The 21,478-nt window shown below is 41.8% G+C and overlaps 1 protein-coding gene across 2 annotated transcripts in view; it reads left to right on the plus strand.

Moving 5' to 3' along the window:
• The first annotated feature begins 750 nt into the window (after positions 1-750).
• The window catches only part of LOC140075456 (putative methyltransferase DDB_G0268948), a 67,439-nt gene continuing 46,711 nt past the window's right edge, over positions 751-21,478 (plus strand). Inside the window, exons 1-2 of one of the 2 annotated variants that reach the window (XM_072121404.1) lie at positions 752-959; positions 17,480-17,567. The gene's annotated coding sequence lies outside the window, so the exon portion shown is untranslated. Of the gene's footprint in view, positions 960-17,479; positions 17,568-21,478 lie in introns of both variants that reach the window. The other variant, XM_072121405.1, reaches the window with a different exon arrangement.

The following is a 21,478-nucleotide window of genomic DNA, read 5'->3' on the forward strand; positions in this document are numbered from 1 at the left end:
GAGATTCAGGCCAGATGAAGTGCTAGGACTAGCACGAAATGACTCATCCCTGGAAGGCATCCTAATGCATATACTCTCTCGTGTAATGTGTGCGGATCTTAAAGATGTGATAAAAAAGATTACTTTTTAAGAAGTGGTGAGTGCCTACTTTTCTTTCCTGCTTTCTGACAATTATTAAATGACTCTGTACTGACCACGTATAATATGTAATTTCTCCTATGAAAAAATGCTATGGATATCTGGATTGTCTATATTCCGTAAAGAGGATTAACAGTAGCGCCCCTTTATATATTCTTTACATATCTAAGGTATAATTTAAAGACTTGCACCTTTTGTGTGTTTGGTTCACAAATACTAAAGGCATAATGGACATGTGGACAAGTCCTTCAACTGCAGAAAATACCTTCAATGCATTGCAAACATATTCTGAAAACTGCAGAGGCATGGATTGTGTAAATAAGAACATGTGTTTTGAATTGTTAATCATTATCATTACTTTTAGGTCACATTCCCATGTAAGCGCATTAGACCTAAATGCTTGCGTTTACAGCAAAGGTAAATGTAAACTTCTCATCTGTCATCGGATCACAAACATTTTTTACTGGAGATTCTAAAACTTGTTTCTTATTCCTTTTTTTCCTCTTTCTTTTATCTAACTCCATCATATCTTCACAGACCACCACTTAGAACCTGATGATCCCTAATGTACATTTACTAGCTTCTGCATTACAGCCCTTTGTAGAGTGAATCTTCATTTTTTATATGACACGGGACAGTCTAACAAGTCCTTCCTCCTCCAATGAATATTTAAGTATCTGATTATCATCAACAGCCAAATTCAATGCATCTTTATATGAAACGAACTGAAGCAGAAGCAAGAAGGTCCTGCATACACAGCTACATACAAGCACTGGAGCAATAAACAGGAGCCAACAAAACAAGGGAATCTACAGCTACTTGTGAGTCCAGTATTTTGTTATAGTATTCCTGTTACCATTAACAGTTACAATACTTTCTTTTAGTTTTTTCTCTTTCTCCTCTTTCTCCTTACTTCTTCCTTAACAAAATACATTTGCTCTACCTTATTTTCCTTCATTTCAAATTCTATCCTTTTCCAAACCTTTTTTCCTATTGTTTTATCAACGTTAATGCCAAATATCACAGCTAATTATTTTGGCAGGATTCACACACCCATTCAGGTGGCCTTTTGACTGCAAAACAATGACAGGGTCTTATTCTCCAGCCCTGGCAGAGATCCGGTAATGTCACACAGTTCTCTTCAATTCCTGCCCATGCGTGGTCGGCTTTCTACTGCTCAATGTGGGCATTGGAGAGAGCCGAGTGACGTCACAGGCTCTATGGAAGAGATGGAGGAAAAAGGAGAATGGCCAGTAATAGGCTTCTGGAGTGAACATGTGAGATGTTGGAGCCTGTACGGGCTCTTGTGAAGCCCCCAGAACCCCTCTGGCTCTATGCCATATTTTGAAAGTTTTTTCTAAAAATGAGTCCATAAAAAGTAAAAGAAGCTGCAGGCAAAGGGTCCCCAAAGGTGACGCTGCCGGAAACGAATGCTTTAGCAGGTGTGCGGACAAGGTCAGGATAGCACAGGCGTCTCTGTGCTAAAAAATGCAACGTTTTCTAGGATGGGATAAGGAAAACTACGCCTCTTTTAGCTCCCCTGTAAGGTAGCTTCTTTGACATCAGGCATGACATATAAGAGGCTTTATGATGCGGGATTAAAACCAGACCAGTCTATCAATTCCAGAAGAAACAGACACCCAACTGTTCAACCTGATTGGGTTTCCTCAGTACAACGTAGGCTTGCAACCAGGGTCGGGAAGTAAGAGTTCTCCTTATGGAGAATGACAATTAAGGGAGCCTTATAGGCGTGTTCCATCTTATAGCCATGGATGCTCCGCTAGGAGATTCTGGGAAAATATGCAAAGTTTTCCAGGCAGGATCAATCTGCTCTTTATTATTTTTAAGGTCTACTGAGCCAGATAGGAAATGCTTATATACCTGGACAACCCCTTTAACTGGATTAACTCATAGCAAGATCTGACACTTTAACTACTTACCAACAATGCCCTTTTTCCTTTTTTTTCATTTACATTTTTTTGCTTAAATTTCTTAAATCCATAACATTTTTATTGTTTACAGAGCTTTATAAGGGCATGTTTTCTGTGTAACAAATAATACTTCTTATTGTCAGTATTTAATTTTTTGTGTTGTGTAAAAACTTCATAAAAACTATAGGGTTAGCTTTTTTTAAAGTGGCATGACCTGGGTACTATATAATGGACACAAAATTGAGTATTTGTAGAAAAATAGGAATTTTCACTTTTTACAAACTGTTACATATTTACTGTGGTTTCCTAAATAAAGTATTGATAAACTCGACCTTAAATCTGCATAGGACTCATTCTCTCATAAATCCCATTGTATTTCAGGGCTAAAATTTCAGGGCTACATGTAGGGGGTTTATAAAATCAGGAAACATGGCATAATAGTTGGAGATTTCTTTATTTATCCTGCATAAATGTATAAATTGTGGGTCTAAATAAAAATAAAAGCTTACTTAAAGCTGTTTTTAATATATTGGATGGTAAGACTAATTGACTGCAAAGCAGCACATATGGAATTCTGAAAAGGCAAATTATTTCCCAATTTTACCAAATATTCTGAAACACATATCAAAACACATAACTCAAATTCTCCCACTAACATAAAGCATGACACATGAAGAAAAAAACATCTCAAAATCATGTGTAATCATTCTGAAAATTAACTTTCACTTCAATACTAAAATGCACCAAATTATCACTAGGTGGAGACATAACACATATCAGTAAAATGACAAGTACGCATCACCAGATTTTTCACCACGAACTGTGCAGATAAACATCAGTGCAAATAGTACATGGATCAGTTTTTGGGTGCATTTACACAGTCAGGTGCTCCGTGAGCCGGATTTCAGGCAAGCACAGGGCCAGGAGGAGGAGGGGGAAGGAGTGAGCCATGCCCTATAGAGCAGACAAGAGCCGACAACCTATACCAGTGGTGGCAAACCTCTCCCAGGCCATCACCCCAGAATGGAGTTCACCAGACAGGGTTCAAAGAATGCTGGCCCAACAATTCTTCCTGTACACAGGGACCCTGGAGAAAAGCTGCAATAGCCCACATTTGCCCTCCTCCTTTCAACTGTGTTTGTGTCCTCAGCAATAATTTACTGCCTAAATTGCTGTGCTGGCACTTTGCCATAAATAAGTGGCTTTTGGTTGAAGTTTGGGAACAGTGATCTAAAAGGTTTGCCATCACTGACCTATACTTTGCAGTGCAGCTGCCTGACTCGGTTACCGTACGGTGGAGCACCAGGTGCTCACCACATTGTGACCAGGAGTCATTAACCCCATAGCGCAATAAGACGTACCCTTACGTCTTACTGCGCATGGGGGAGTATGAAGAGGGCTCACAGGCTGAGCCCTCTTCATACTCACGGGGCATTTGCTTCATAATGAAGCAAACGCCCGTCGCTAACACCCGCGATCGGTGCTTGCACCGATCGCGGGTGTTAACCCTTTGATTGCCGCCGGCAAAGCTGCCGGCGGCATTAAAGAGCCGGCGGCGCGTGGGCGCCGCCATCTTGGCTCCGATCGTCACTCCCCGTGACGTCACCGGGGAGCGGCGATCCGTTGCCATGACAGCCTGGGATCACACAAAGATCCCAGGCTGTCATGATCGAGGCTATCTATTACAATGTGCGATCTGCACATTGTAATAGATGGTATGCAAAATCCCCATATACTGCCATACTGTAGTATGGCAGTATATGGTAGGATCAATCAGACAACCTAGGGTTAAAGTACCCTAGGGAGTCTGTAAAATAGTAAAAAAAATAAATAAAAAAAAGTAAAAAAAAAAAAAATTATATTAAAAAAACATAAAAATTCAAATCACCCCTCTTTCCCTAGAACTGATATAAATATAAATAAACAGTAAAAATCATAAACACAATAGGTATCGCCGTGTCCGAAAATGCCCGATCTATCAAAATATAATAACCGAAGTCGCAAATGGCATTTTTTTGCCATTTTGAAAAATAGAAAAAATTCTATAAAAAGTGATCAAAATGTCGAACAGTCCTAAAAATAGAAGCATTGAAAACGTCATCAGAAGTCGCAAAAAATGACACCACCCACAGCTCCATACACCAAAGTATGAAAAAGTTATTAGCGCAAGAACACGGCAAAATGAAGAATTTTTTTTCTGTACAGGAGGTTTTAATTTTTGTAAATGTATGAAAACATTATAAAACCTATACAAATTTGGTATCCCCGTGATCGTATTGACCCAATGAATGAAATAGACATGTCATTTGGGGTGCACAGTGAAAGCTGTAAAAACCAAGCCCACAAGAAATGGCGCAAATGTGTTTTTTCATCATTTTCACTGCATTTAGAATTTTTTTCCCGCTTCCCAGTGCACGGCATGGAATATTTAATACCATCACTACGAAGTGCAATTTGTTACGCAGAAAATAAGCCATCACGTAGCTCTGTACACGGAAAAATAAAAAAGTTATAGATTTTTGAAGGTGGGGAGTGAAAAATAAAAACGCAAAAACGAAAAAGGGCCTGGTCCTTAAGGGGTTAAAGACTAGGGAGGCCGTGATCTGGTTGCAAATCATGCATCTAGATCACAGCCCCCATTACTGCCGACTAAATGAGACCTTACCAAATGTCACTTGAACATGACAATACATCGGGGATCAGAAGTGCAGAAATATAGTCAATCCACATACACATGCTGTCAGTACATTACTCCTGTCATCACAAGGACAGTGCCCACACGTTGCCCTGGCTGAAATGGAAGCCCTCACCAGCCCACAGAAGTCCCAATGCATTTCTTTTAGTTTAATACTAAAATGTGCCAAATTACCACTGGGGGTAGGCATAACACATACTAGGGCATATACACACACCATATTTTTCATTGCAAACTGTTCAAGTTACCAAATGTCACTTGGGCATAAGGGTACATCAGGGAGTCAAGGGCAACACCTACCGGGCCTGAACAAAGTCTGGGGGCAGCTGGATTCCTGAGTGACTAACTTGAAGTGTGGCCTAGTGCCAGTTATGTCACAAGTGGCTTGGTGCAGGTGAACAGGCCTTACCCATGCCTGCCAGGGCCAGGAGAAAATACAAGAAGAGGGGGAAGGGAGTGAAGGGCAGTGAAGGGTTCCCCCTGGGGCACTCCCAATGTGTTTGTAGTGATGTGTCCCCAGACAGATGGTGAAGGGGTGGTGTTAGCAGCATCCCCCAGGGATCACAGGTGGAGTCAGGGATGTTTATGGGTTGTAAATGTTCCTCTCTGTAGACTTACATGAGGCAGTAGATTGATTGGATATGTAGCTTGATTTGGTAGAGTACTTCGGCCCTCATCCAGTAGTCAGGGGCTGGCTATTAGGAGGCAAGAAAACGCTCTGCTGCATAGGCAACAATCAGATGCAGAATTTGGCACACAAAGCCACTCCTCTGACGGGAGACAGAAGCTAGCAGGCTGACTCCCTCAGCAGACTCAATCAAACAGAACGACATAAAGACCCAGAAACCCAGCTAGAGGAAATATATTTCTAGATTTGTGCATTTCCAAGGGCTCCAACCAAACACACGCTTCGGTATGCAAAAAGAATCACTTAATGAATAGGGCTTGCTGCTGTTACAACTCAGTGTAAGAGCATCTATGTGCCTTTGTGCGCTGCTCTCATATAGGAAACAGCAGACTGTATCATCCAGTGCACGGGAGTCACGGGTGTCCCTGCAACCTATGCCTCGGTTCGCAGATGTACCCGTGTACCTCCATGTGGCCCGTTGCCTCATTCACCTCGCACACGTCCCGCCTCTTAAGGCACGTACGTGCCAGCTCTTTAGAATTTAAAAGGCCAGCGTGATGATAATTGGTGCTGGCCAGCCCCTTCCTGTGTCCCCTGCTGGATATTTGTTCTTCTATGTCTGAGAGAAAGCTTTGCTCCATGCCCTTTGCAATTATCCTGATTTCCCGTTGTGACCTTGATTCCGTTCCTGACCCCGATCCCCTGCTGCCTGTCCTGACCTACCACTATGTCCCCCACACTGATCCTGTGCTGCCTGTCTTGACCTCTTGCCTGTTCCCGACCACGAGCTTGCCTTATAATTCTGTACTTCGCCACCGCGGACAAAGTCGCACCTGTGGAATGACCTGGTGAGCCCTATGCCGCAGCAAGTCCAACCCGTTTTGCGGCGGGCTCTGGTGAAAACTGGGTGCCACTTAGACTCCGGTCCTGGGTGTCTGCTTACGTCTTCATCCGCGGTGGTCCAGAGGATCCACTACCACCGATCCTGACAATAGTGCAGATGCTCTTACACTAAACTGTAACAGCAGTGAGCCCCAATTCCAGTCTGACACTACTCGGGCTGTAGTGTCAGAGGGGAGGGGGCTCTTGCTGTCACTTTTGAATGACGTCAGCATCTGCTGTCCCAGACCTTCTGTGCAATTTCATCTGTATCTGTGCCTACTACAAAACAGTTGAAAGCAGTGGCAGCACAGAGAGTAATACACTCCCTGCTCTGTCAAGATAATGTCATTGTGCTGCCATAGTTGGGCTGTACATAGTTGGAAGAGTTCATGGTGGCTGGCCACTTGCAGAGGGTTCTGGTAAAGATGAGCTTTTTTTGTAGTGCAATAATTAAAAAGATCACCTAATAGCATGGGCTGAAAAAGGTATTTAATAAGAATGGGTACAAACAAAGGGGTTACTTTCTAAAAAGGGCAAGAAAATGGGATGCACATCATGAAAGGAGTCACTTCCTACCAAGGGGTTTAAAAATTTGGCAATTACTATAAAGGAGCACTTACTCAGGATTAGGGGCAAAACAGAAGGCACTAGTTATAAAAAGGAGGCAAGTACGAATAAAGGGGACACTTAAAAGGCACTAAACTTCTGATGATGGCATTAAACTTTGAGGCAGGGGTAAAATAGATTTTGGTCTGTAAGGGGACAATTTTTTTTTTTGCGGGGCCCAGTGAACTATAGTTATGCCTCTGCCAGTGGAAATAGTTAATTTCCCAGCTTTAACTTAACACAGCTGACCGCACTGCTTTAGCTAGTCAGTTAACCAACTGAAGCTAATTTGGTTCGTAATGACCCGTCAACCAGGCCATTACACAACCAAGTACAGGAATATACTCAGTCCACATACACATCCTGTCCCTATCAATCCACTACATTCATTCCTGTCCTTAGAAGGATGATGGCCCGACCTTGCCTTGGCTGAAAAGAAAAACCCTCACCAGTTCACAGAAGTCCCAAAGTGTTTCTTGTGCATACAGCATATTCAGCAGGGGAACAAGTAAGAGTGCTGTTGTAGGAGGGTGTGGATCAACGGGGGCAGGTATCTTGAATAAAACATTGTACACAGTCAGTATCGATGTTTTATGAACTATGCTGGAATTATAAATGGTGCTACAATATATAATGTCTGCATAGTGCATAAAACATTGGTGCTGACAAGGTAATGTCTACCTGTTATTTTATAGATATACCTAGTATGTATTATGTCTCCCCCCTAGTGGTAATTTGCCATATTGAAGTAAAAGTTAACTTTTACGTCTTTTGAGTTATTGTGCTGTATACACTTTTCAATGTAATTGATAGATTTCTGTTGGGGACCTAAAGTACCTCAAATCCACCATTGTGCCCAATTTGACTATTGGCTACTGTGACCATCTTGGGAACTTGCTGCCATGACTTTATCCTTCATACTGCAATTACTAAACACCAGTCCTTTGAATGATACATTCCTTTAACTATGACCTGCATCATGTGATGCCACCTTATCTGGGCGCTGTGCCTGAAACCTTCTATATCTGACCCCTATCCAGCCCTGCTTGTGCTGCTTGGCTCAGCAACTTTTATTTCATTAACCCCTTAGCGCTCCGCGCCGTAGCTGTACTGCGCAGCTTCCCACTATTGGCGCTCAGCGCAGTACAGCTACTGCGCGAGCGCATACTATTTTAGAATTGTCACCACGTCGCGAGACGTGGTGACATCGGGCTGAAATTTGGGTGACAGAGGCAGGAGGAGTTCCTGTCTCCGTCACCCGACCAATCAAATTGGTCCCGCCCGCCGATCGCCGTGATTGGCCAGTCAAACCTGACTGGCCAATTACAGCGATTTTAGGCTAAAAAACGTGCTTTTAGCACTTTCCTCTTCCTCCAGCGGCACCATTTTGGTTTGGTATCGCTGGAGAGAGGAAAGAGCGTTACTGTGTGCACCAAAATACACTTTTACACTATAAATAGTGTTCTGATCCTTATCTGATCCCTATTGTTCCCTACAAATTCCCATCCTATCTGTTTTTTCCTGTGTCCTGTGTGTTCCCTGTGTGATCGCCTTGTGTGATCCCACGTGTCTTCCGTTTTTCCCTGTCTGTCCCTTCTGAACCCAAACGCACTTTTCAGTGCGCTGTGTTAGCGTTGTTCTGCACTGGACGCACTTTTCAGTGCGCCGTGTGAATAGCGCTGCACAGAATCTTTAGCAATCTTAGCGGTAGTTAGTTTGTCTTAGGGCAAGCTAGGTGCATTTGTAGCGCCTTTTTGCGCGGTGCACATAGGTTTTTTTTCGGTGCCTGGTAATATTTTTTTCCAGAACGCCGTAGGTGTACCCGTACTTAGCTATTTTTTGTGTGTGCCATCTGTGCGGCTGGTCCGTGTGGCTTGGTGTGCATTATCTTTTTTTTTTTGTGTGCTATCTGTGCGGCTTGTCCGTGTAGTTTAGTGCGCATTATTTTTTTTGTGTGCTATCTGTGCGGCTTGTCCGTGTAGTTTAGTGCGCATTATTTTTTGTGTGTGCCATCTGTGCGGCTTGTCCGTGTAGTTTGGTGTGCATTACCTTTTTTTTTGTGTGCTATCTGTGCGGCTTGTCCGTGTAGTTTAGTGCGCATTATTTTTTTTGTGTGCTATCTGTGCGGCTTGTCCGTGTAGTTTAGTGCGCATTATTTTTTTTGTGTGCTATCTGTGCGGCTTGTCCGTGTAGTTTAGTGCGCATTATTTTTTGTGTGCCATCTGTGCGGCTGGTCCGTGTGGCTTGGTGTGCATTATCTTTTTTTTTTGTGTGCTATCTGTGCGGCTTGTCCGTGTAGTTTAGTGCACATTATTTTTTGTGTGTGCCATCTGTGCGGCTTGTCCGTGTAGTTTGGTGCGCATTATCTTTTTTTTTTTTGTGTGCTATCTGTGCGGCTTGTCCGTGTAGTTTAGTGCACATTATCTTTTTGTGTGTGCCATCTGTGCGGCTTGTCCGTGTAGTTTGGTGCGCATTATCTTTTTTTTTTTGTGTGCTATCTGTGCGGCTTGTCCGTGTAGTTTAGTGCACATTATTTTTTGTGTGTGCCATCTGTGCGGCTTGTCCGTGTAGTTTGGTGTGCATTATATTTTTTTTTTGTGTGCCTGCTAGACGGTTTATCCGTGTAGTTTGGTACACATTATCTAATTTTTCTTGTTCTCTATTTTTTTTTGTGTGCAATGTCTCAGAAGACGTACACCGTGTTGGAGGCATATAACATGCTTGCCTCTGACACCGAGTCAGCTAGTGGGGATGATGGTCCCTTTTACCTATCATCATCCTCCTGCTCATCTTCCAGTGACCTGGAAGGACCCCCAAGAAGGCGCCGTAGGGTTCCAGGGACTTCTGCAATTGAAGTGCCTGGGACTTCTGCAGGAGAAGTGCCTGGGACTTCTGCAGGAGAAGTGCCTGGGACTTCTGCAGGAGAAGTGCCTGGGACTTCTGCAGGAGAAGTGCCTGGGACTTCTGCAGGAGAAGCGTCTGGGGCTTCCACTGACCCCACATGGGTAGCCCCAGATAATTATACCCCTCAGGTCCCTGACTTTTTGGGCCATCCCGGCATTAACTTTGACACGACAGGGCTCAGAGCTGTAGACTTTTTTAAGTTTTTTTTTGATGAGGAGCTGCTAAATATTATTATATTTCAGACAAATCTCTACGCTGCACAACATATTGCCCAAAACCCCACGTCCTTTTATGCACAACCCTACAGGTGGACCCCTGTCACTGCAGCAGAGATGTACAAGTATTGGGGCATAATACTCCTTATGGGGATAGTAAAGAAGCCTTCAATCAGGGACTACTGGAGCACAGATATACTGTACCACACCCCCATGTTCCGCATGGCAATGAGCAGGATGCGCTTTGAAGCCATCCATAAGTTTTTGCACTACACTGACAACACACAGTGCCCACCCAGAGGTGACCCCAGTTATGATCGGTTATTTAAGGTCAGGCCCATATTAGATCATTTTAGTGCCAAGTTTGCCCAGGCATATACTCCCGCCAAACATGTGAGCATAGACGAGTCCCTGGTACAATTCAAAGGGAGACTTCAATTCCGCCAGTACCTGCCCAATAAGAGGGCAAGATATGGTGTGAAAATGTATAAGCTGTGCGAAAGTTCATCAGGGTACACATACAAGTTCAGGGTATATGAAGGGAAGGACTCCTCTATAGTGCCCCCAGAATGCCCCCCCTTCCTGGGTGTTACAGGGAAGATAGTGTGGGATTTAGTGCACCCACTGCTGGACCAGGGCTACCACCTCTACCTGGACAATTTCTACACCAGCACCACCCTGTTCAAGTGCCTCACTTCCAGAAATACTGCGGCATGCGGCACTGTACGCAGAAATCAGAGAGGTCTCCCTAAGTCGCTGCTTGGGCAAAAACTTAAAAGGCACGAAAGCAGGGCACTATGCAGCGACTCTGTATTGTGTGTTAAGTACAAGGACAAGAGAGAGGTCCTTGTATTAACCACAATACATGAGCACACCACCACCCCTGTCCCAGTACGAGGTGCCAGTGCAGAAGCCCCCAAGCCAGACTGTATTTTAGATTATAACAAATACATGGGAGGGGTGGACTTGTCTGACCAGGTGCTTCAGCCGTACAATGCCATGCGGAAGTCGAGGGTGTGGTACAAGAAGCTGGCCGTGCACATCATGCAGATGGCATTGTATAATGCTTATGTGCTGCATCGATATGCCGGCCAGAGGGGAACTTTCCTGGAATTTCAAGAGATGGTAATAAAGTACTTTCTTTTTGGAGACCAGGAAGGGGGGAGTGCTAGCACATCTGGAAGTGAGGCCACATCACGTATTGTACCAGGGCAGCACTTTCCAGGAGTAGTTCCCCAAACAGCCAGCAAGGGAAGGTCACAAAAGAGGTGCAGGGTGTGCTCCAAAAATGGCATTCGGAAGGACACCATTCATCACTGTGAGACATGCCCAGAAAAACCAGGGTTATGTATGAAAGATTGCTTCCGAATTTATCATACATCCCTGGATTTTTAGAGTACCCTGTTGTTACCCTGACGCACAGCTTATACATCATGCCGCACCTTCCCTTCTAAGCCCTGCCATGTGCCCAGCCTCTAGATTACTGTCCCGTATGCTTTACCCGGGAAAACATGCATCATGATTTTTAGGGTGTTTGTCTCCCATGGCAGCAGCTGGGCACAAAATGACATAATAGATATTTTTTACTATGCACTATCCATTTTGCACTTTTTCAGGGGTCCACCTGTGGGGTTAAAATGCTAACTATACCCCTAGATTAATTCATGGAGGGGTGTAGTTTCCAAAATAGGGTCAGTTCTTAGGGGTTTCTACTGTACTGGCCCCTATTGGCATCTACAAATCTTTCATGATGCCAAAAAGAAAAAAAAAAGTACAATGTCTGTGCTCCAACAAGTTATTCCCTTTTGAGCCCTGCCGTGTCACCATCCTACAGATTATTGCCTCCTATGGGGTATTGCCCTAACCGGGGTAACCCGCAGAATGATTTTTGATGTGTTTTTCCCCAGTGGCATGAGTTGGGCAAAATACTTTTGTCACTTCAATGGCATATTTGATAAATTGCAATACAACTGTTTCTCTGCACTACTCACTTTGTATTACATTTGAGCCAGCACCTTAGGGGTTAAAATACTCATACAAGCCTACATACATTCTTTGAGGGGTGCCCTTTCCAAAATGGGTTCACTACTTGGGCTTTCTATTGTACTGGTACCTCGGGGGTACCCCCCATTACCAATCTAGTGAAAACGAAGCTTGAAAACCTAAATTGTGCTTCTTTCTTCCTGACCCCTGCCGTGTGCCCAGCCTGTAAATTATTGGCACATGTGTGGTATTGCCGTACTCAGGACAACCCCCAGAATGATTTTTGGGGTGTTTGTCTAAAGTGGCATGGGTTGGGCACAGTATATGAGGCACAAAAATGACTTTTTTGAGATAAAAACACAATTTTTACTCTGCACCATTTACTTTGCATTCAATTTTGACCAGCGTGTTGGGGGTTAAAATGATCATACAAGCCTACATACATTCTTTGAGGGGTGCCCTTTCCAAAATGGGTTCACTACTTGGGAGTTTCTATTGTACTGGTACCTCGGGGGTACCCCCCATTACCAATCTAGTGAAAACGAAGCTTGAAAACCTAAATTGTGCTTCTTTCTTCCTGACCCCTGCCGTGTGCCCAGCCTGTAAATTATTGACACATGTGTGGTATTGCCGTACTCAGGACAACCCCCAGAATGATTTTTGGGGTGTTTGTCTAAAGTGGCATGGGTTGGGCACAGTATATGAGGCACAAAAATGACTTTTTTGAGATAAAAACACAATTTTTACTCTGCACCATTTACTTTGCATTCAATTTTGACCAGCGTGTCGGGGGTTAAAATGCTCACCACAACCACCGATAAATTCTTTGAGGGGTCTAGTTTCCGAAATGGTGACATTTTGGGGGGTTTTCTATTGTACTTTTACTTCAGGGGCTCTTCAATTACACTGTGGCACCACAAAATATTTGCAGCCAAATTGGCCTTCCAAATTCCCGGTATCGCTAACTCTGTTCTGGACATCGATGTGCGGGGAAACAGCAGCTGACATCCACATGTCTGGTATTGCCGTACTCGGAAGAAGCAGGGCAAGAAATTAGGAATATATATTTACCTCAAATTCCTTCTGAATGTATCCGTTTTAGGGCTAAATTGGAAAGATTGAAATCAAAAATTGAAATTTCAAAATTTCCACTCCATTTTCATATGCTTCCGGAAAAATAATTAAAGGGTTAACAGACTTCTTAAATGCTGATTTGAATAGGTTGAGATGTTAGGTTCATAAAATGGTGTTACTTGTGGGGGTATATAGTACATAAGCCTTTATACGGCACTTCCAAACTGAATTGATCACCAAAAAGTTCGCATTTTTCAAATTTCAAGAAAATCTGAGAAGTTGCTACTAAAACTTCAAACCTTCTCACATCCATAAAAATAATGGAAACGTAAAACAAATTATGGATATAAAAAGAAGACCAATGGCAAAAGGTTTCTATCAAAAAAAATTTGTGGTATCACTTTTTGTCTAAAAATTATAACATTTGAAACTTTGAAAATAGTCATTTTTTTCAAATTTTTCCTAAATTTTTGAATTTTTACCCCCCAAAAAAGGAACGGATCACCGAAATGACACTACTAACATAAACTACAATGTCTCACGAGAAAACAATCTCAAAATCACAGAGATATCTTAAAGCGTTGAAAAGTTATTACCACAGGAAGAGACACTGGTCAAATTTCCAAAAAAAGTTGCGAGCCTTAACCTGCAAACAGGCTGCGTCCTTAAGGGGTTAAATATAAAGTCAAGTGTTTACTGATTAAGATATTGTAGGTTAAAACATTCTGTTTTATTATTACAGGTACAGAATTTATAGGAAGAATCAAACAAAGATGAACCAAAATATTTATATATCAGCTGAATTATAGAATGCAATATAGAATAGAACTAATCAGTAGTGGCATAAAGATAGACATTAATCATTAAATTATGTTCTCTGTTCAGTTTGCAGAGTGACCCAAGTTTTCAGACTGGTTTGGAGACACTTATTTGCTTTTAGTTAATCAATACAGAATTTAAAAACTACTCCAACATGTGTTTCTCGTTCAGCTTACTCTGGGGGAAGAGGAAGCTGAACAGGGGCGTCACTAGACGAGCCTGGGCACCATAGCAGACTTGTGCTGCACCTTCTCCTTAAAAAATATAAACACATATATACACACATGTTTATACAATCGCACACATTTATACACTCATGCACACATTTATATACTTATAAACACACACCTACAGTTCTACAATTTTATACACACATTTATACACTTATGTACACACATGTATGCACTTGTATACATTTATACATACAATATATTACATCTTATACACACATACAGTATATATGCATATGTATATCATACACATATGTATATGTATATCAAATACACACATATTGTATTACATATACAGTATATACACAACATATATACATATTTGTACAGTATTAACACACCCTAAACTAACATACATACAGTACCATAGACAGGCATGCAGTATATAAATGCACACATGCAATAATTACAAATTTTATTTTTTCAGATTGCGCATCTATGATGCATGATGAGCGTTTTGCACGGCGCTGGAAGGCTAGGTATACTTTTTTTTAAAAATCCAATTTTTATTGGTATTCTAATATGGTAGTAACAGGTTAAAAATAAACATAAAAAAATATATATAATTTGTTTAAAAGAGAACTACGCGTTTCGCACTCGAACCGAGCGCTTCCTCTGGTTCATGTCACCATGTGAACATGAACCAGAGGAAGCGCTCGGTTCGAGCGCGAAACGCGTAGTTCTCTTTTAAACAAATTATATATATTTTTTTATGTTTATTTTTAACCTGTTACTACCATATTAGAATACCAATAAAAATTGGATTTTTTAAAAAAAGTATACCTAGCCTTCCAGCGCCGTGCAAAACGCTCATCATGCATCATAGATGCGCAATCTGAAAAAATAGTTTCTGTCCTTTGGAGTTTCATCCCACGGAAAAGGATCAACCCCGAGAGCGTGGCTGCAGGGAGACGCTAACGGAAAAAAACACTAAACGCGACTCAGAGTTGTGCCTGTTAGCACAACTCTACCAGGTGAGAAGTTTCACTATTACCTATCTTAAAATTTACCAGAGGATACTACACCTTAGGATCGCCCTTTCCCTTCCACTATTGTTTCAGAATTACAAATTTTACACCATTTGCACACACATACACTATATACACCATACATACAGTTTATAGTAGGAAACTCATTGAAAGGCTATTTGTCCAGTCTTCAGCTTCCTGTCAGTATACATCAGTGAGTTTGCCTGTAGCTGCTTTCTCCCTACAGAGGGCTATCCCTTTGCCAGACCAGCGGCTCTGTCTGCTACACTCCCCAGAGCCTGCAACAGATTGATACCTAAGCTACTTTGCAGCCCAAGCTACAGAACCAGGGCGACGATATTCTCCCAGATTACAGATCCAGCCAACCACTACCAAAAGGAAACCTACAAGAAGGAACCTTTACCTCTTATCCACTGTCTTGGATCTGTCTTGGAAACTGTGGTGCCATGGAATCTAGCTGCCACCACACCAAGGTCATTCACCAATTGGTGGAATTTCAGAAACCGTAAATGGGGGGGGGGGGGTCAAAGCTGCGGATGTCTGGTTATGCTTTATGGTTGCTAGTAAGCCACATTTTTCGGCAGAAGCCTTTTTTCCCCCTGGAACTAGTACCACCTGTGGGGAAGTGACCATAAAACTCCTGGATACTTGTTGGCTCTTTAACAAAAGGCATTGTAGGTTCCTTGGCCTCTCCAAGTATAAACACAAATGCCTTTCTTGCGGAGGCTTCCACGTCTTAATGCATTGCACCAGATCAACTGGAATACTGTCCACACAGTCATCTGCCCCACACAAACCCTTGTGAGTGTGGATGCGATGTGGTTCTGGCTCAATCAGTGCCACAATAAAGAAGCTGCTGCTTCTTGGGGTTTTGGCTTCAGTGTAGATTTTTTCATTCCCTTTCACTCAGTAGAGACCTTTTTTCGCTGACATGTTATGTTCCACAAATGGAGTAACTGGAGGTTTTGCAAGACAAGAATCAACAAGGAGATGTCTCTGGGTCCATTTAGTCCCTCCCCCCTCTTTCCCCTGTTCTTTAACTCTCAGCTTTCCCTGTTCAGTGTTGTTCCTTAGAAGGAACCCAAAAAAATTTGGTTGATTCATCAACTTTCCTTTTGAAAGTGTTTCTCTGTTAGAAATGGGATGTCTTCTAAATAGTTTGCCTTTCTATGGGAGGCAGGCCCTTATGTCTAAGTCCAAAATCTAATTGGCTTTTTGCCTGTTACCAGTGCATCCCGACTCTTATCACCTTTTAGATTGCTGTGTTGATGACCACTGTTTCTACGACACCTGTTTTTGCCTGTAACCAGTGCATCCTGACTGTTATCACCTTTTAGGTTGCTGTGTAGATGGCCACTGTTTATGTGGGTTATGTGATACTAGATGGGACATGATTCTGTCATCCATTATTTGGATGATTTCCTTTTTACCAACTCCCACAATTGTCCTATCTGCTTATTTTTGTTAAAATCTTTTCAATTTTACATGCAGTGGTTTGGAGTTTCTTTATCTGCTGAAACAAACAGAAGGCCCCTGCATGGTGATTAAATGTGTCACCCCAGGACAAGTTGATCTAGCTTCTCGACTTAGTCCTTATTGGCATACTTGTGTTTGCCTGCAGGATTATGCCCATGGGCCAGGTTTTTTTCCAGGCGACCCTCTTAAGTTACTCACAGAGCCAAGAAACCCCATATACACATTAGCGTGCATTTAATAACTTTTGATTACACAAATAATATTAATTATTTGCTGTAATGTGCTTAAAGTCGTCAACCCGATTTAAGAAGGGTCTAGCTGTCTTTTTATATCAAAATAACATTGATGGTTATAATATAGAATTGTTTCTCTTATATCCATCCCGTTTAACAATGTAACTATATAAATATGGGGTTGTAGTAAGACACAGGGAGTGGAAGGGTAACAATATTGTTGTTATGGGGTCCACTTTTTTCGCTCTGGGTTGCACAATCGCGTTGAGCAAGCACTCTTGCTGTTGAATGGGGGTCGAAGCTTCAGATAGGGGTACTCAGAGCTCCTAGTGATGGATGTTTTTAAAGTCACTCAAGTTCTGACAGGAAGATCAAAGTGTAAAAAGGAATATTGTACTGTGGTTTCGTTTACATTGATGCGATAATGCCACAAAAAGTCGCTGTGAGCTTTATCTCAACAGGAAGTCTATTGTTTATCTTTTATCATGGCTGTCAATATTATGGGCATCAACAAGCGGCTTATTTTATAGTATTTATAAGGATGTGGTTATTATATGTGCCCAATGGTAACATAACTTGGTGGTGCTACCTATTAGTCTGGCAATTCCATTCTCCTCTAATAGTCCGGAGTATCATCAACAGCCAAAATCAACATACATTTATCTCATCTAAACAGTAGCAGAAGGAGGTGCTGCATACACAGCTGACACAAGCTCTAGAGGAGCAGGAAGGAGCAAACAAAGCGAGGGCAGCTACAACCACTTGTAAGTCCAGAGATTATTCCTGTGTCCATTTTATTTCATATTATCTCTTCTTTCTCCTTCCTTTTTTCTTAACCACTTTACATTTGCTGCTTATTCTTGCCAAATCCTCTGTAAAATTTCAAAATTCTTTCCTCTGCCAAACCATTTTTCTCCCCTTCTGTACTTTGCAAATCTTTTCTCCTTTAAATTATTTTCTTATGGCATATATCAAAGCTTACATTTTTGACAGAATTCATAACCCCAGTCACTGAATAGCCATCTGCTTTGTAGACAAGTCCCAAAATGTATAGTGTCAGTGAGCCAAGTCTGTCTTCCCACTGCAAAGAGATGAGACCATTTGGGGCTCTTACCATTTGCTATTTACATTGTAAGCATTCTTTAAAATTTGGGTTGTTAAAGTTTTACTATAAAAAATTATTAATGGATACAGATTGGGTGCCTTATTATGGTATTTAAAAACTTGGGACCCAGTGCCAACAACCCTACTGAGGGGATATGGGGGATTTTAAATACATACACAATAAGCAAAAGTAGCAGTTAACCTATATCCAGTCTTGCCCCCCCACCCCCCACCATTCAATGGAGACTGTGCATACCCTCTCCCCCTTCTGCTTTTTCATTTCCTAACACTGAATGAATTCTAGAGAAAACCTTATGTGTCTTGTTATAACAATTATATTCTCTTTAATCCTCCATAGACTATTCCATTTAAATTCTTCAATAATTTTCCCAATGGTGGAAATAGGATATAATCCTTCTTGTCTACCACTCTGTATCTATCATATTTCTCATTTGGTACTACATTAATATCTCCAATTTAATGAACACATCTGGGTTGGGGGTGGTATGTAAATAAAGGCTAGGATAGATTTTCCTCCCTCTATCATGCAATACAACTATATGTATCTTCCCTCTTTATCTAATCTCTTAGATACACAAAGTTGATGATTAAAAAGTTAATTAAATTAATTAACTTATTATGTATCAAAACACTCATCCCCTTCCTTGCAAATTCTAAAATTGTGGAGTGCAACGTACATTTTATCCATTTACGGTTAACAATATCCACTCGTTCTTCTGGCAAATTAGTTTCAATCAAACAATTAATTTTTGCCCCAATCCCCTTTTATTTCATATTATTACTGTAATATTTTTATCGATGATTAGAAATGTTCCCCTGCACATGACTTATGCTCAATAGGGGAGAAAGGGCTCCGCAGCCTCCCCCTCTCCCCCACCCCACCTTGAATACTTAATCTCATACCAACTCATATATTTTAACTTTAAATAAACTATTTCTATTCCTAAATATTAATTTTAATTCAGTATTCAGTCCAGTGCCTCTCCTGGAGTGTGATTTATCCTTATATATAACTGTAAGCTTAGATGGATACATTAGTAAATAGTTAAAGGATTATTCCCATTTAGCAAATAAATGTTGTTGTTTGTGTAATGAAATTCAATTTTCCAATATACTTTATGAATCCCTTACTATTTTCTAGATCTCTGCTTGCTGTCCTTCCATAGATTGGAATCTATGAATTAGTGGATTAATCTCTGTCCATCTTTTGTTGAACCTGTGGATCAGTTAATCAGACTGATGAAGTTAGTTAAGTTAGAATCAGGCAATTCTTTCTTCCCCAATAATAAGTAATAAATCCCAAATTATGTACCACTTTGGAGTTATATTACATATAATGATCTCTGTCCATCTGACGTTACAACTAAACTACTATTAGCAAGATCAATATGATTAGTAGAGTTAGCGTTCGACAATACTACCTGCCAAAGCTGCTCTCCACTGTAACAAAGACAAGAATATCAGTCAACAAAATCAGCAAGATCAGCAATTATAAGTATTCACTTTCTACTGATATAGAATAGTTTCTGTCCAACTTTCGTTGCCAGCTGGCAGATGAATGTGCTCAGTAAGGGCATAGCATTTTTCTAAGCAGCTAATTATTTTTTAGGTGAAAGCAAGACTCATAACTAGGGCTGTGGAGTCGGTAAGCCAAACCTCTGACTCCAACAACAACTTCTCAATTTCCCAAAAAATTACTCCAACTACAGCTTGGCAAAATGGCCACAGCATCTGACTCCTTTTCTGGTAACTCTTGCAGTGCTTGAGGTAAATGCAGGCATTCCTTCCCAGTGCATTATTCCTCAGAGGAGCTTCACTCCTGAGCATGTACATTAAGTGCAGCCACATTCATCTCTACTAAAAAGGGGATCAGGGGTGCGCAAGCCGCACCGAAAGGCAGCATGCAGCCTGCAAAGCCATGAGTTGTGGTCTGCACCCTGCTGAGAGTCATAGGGGCAGATTTATCAAGCAGTCTGAAAGTCAGAATATTTCCAATTGCCCATGGCAACCAATCACAGCTCCCATTTCAAATATTCATGAGCACTGGTGAAATTAAAGCTGAGCTGTGATTGGTTGCCATGGGCAACTGGAAATATTCTGACTTTCAGACTGCTTGATAAATCTGCCCCATAGTCTGATGAGCACTTCCATAACTCATATAACATAACTGATGGTAGCTTCCATTAGTGCAGGAGGCAGTGGTAAGTGCAGCTGAAAAGTTCCCACTACTTCCAGGTCCTCTGCCAATCTGCTCTGTGTCCTGACCCCTGACACTGGTTGTATGCATCGAGGTCAGAACCCTGAGCAAAGCGCCTGCAGCATAGGACTCTTCTGCTCTCAATGCAGTTATGCACTGGCTCATGCCGCATACAACCAGCATGGGACACAGAGCAGCACGGAACATGGAGGAGAGCAGAAGCCTCAGGGAGGAGAAGGGGAGCCAGGAAAGGAGAAGATTTATTTTTGTCTGCTTTGGGGTCTCTAGTATTATTAGTTTTATGCTCTATGGGTCTCCAGTATTATCTTCTATGTGGTCTAATATTATTATCTGCTACGGGGTCTCCAATATTTGTCTGCACTGGGGGTCTTCAGTATTATTAGTTTAATGCTGTGGGGTCCACAGGATTGTCTTCTATTGGGTCTCCAGTATTAATGTCTGCTCTGAGAGTCTTCAGTATCAGTGTTTGTCTACTCTGGGGGTCCCAATAATAACTACAAACAGCCCCCAGTAATCACTATATACAGCCCCCAGCAATAACTATATAAAGCCCCCCAGCATTACCTATATACAGCCCCCAGCAATAACTATATACATCCCCCAGTATTCACTATATACAGACCCCCAGCATTAACTATATACAGCCCCCAGTAATCACTTTATACAGCCCCCAGTAATCACAATATATAGCCCCCCAGCAATATCCAGCCCCCCCAGCATTATCTATTTACAACCCCCCAGCATTAACTATATAGAGCCCCCCAGCATAAACTATTCATAGCCCCCTAGTATTAACTATATATAGCCCCCTCAGCATTAACAATATACAGTACACCCCACATTAACTATATACAGCCTCCCCAGCATTAACTATATACAGTCCCCCCACAGCACTAACTATATACAGTCCCTCCAGCATTTACTATATACAGCCCCCCAGCATTAAATATTTACAGCCCCCCTAGCATTAACTATTTACAGTCCCCCAGTATTAACTATACACAGCCCCTCTGAGCATTAACTATTTAAATCCCCCCTAGCATTAACTATATACAACCCCCTAACATTAATTATATACAGCACCCATCATTAACTATATACAGCCCTCCAACATTAACAATTTACAGCCCCCATGCATTAACTGTATACAGCATTAACTATTTACGGCCCCCTAGCATTAAATATATAAAGTCCCCTCCAGCATTAACAATATACAGTCCCCCCACATTAACTATAAACAGCCCCCCAGCGTTAATTATATACAGCCCCCCCAGCATTAACTATATACAACCCCCTTAGCATTAACTATTTACAGCCCACCTAGCATTAACT

Source organism: Engystomops pustulosus, chromosome 8 (genome assembly GCF_040894005.1).
Source record: "Engystomops pustulosus chromosome 8, aEngPut4.maternal, whole genome shotgun sequence".
Taxonomy (NCBI): Eukaryota; Metazoa; Chordata; class Amphibia; order Anura; family Leptodactylidae; genus Engystomops; species Engystomops pustulosus.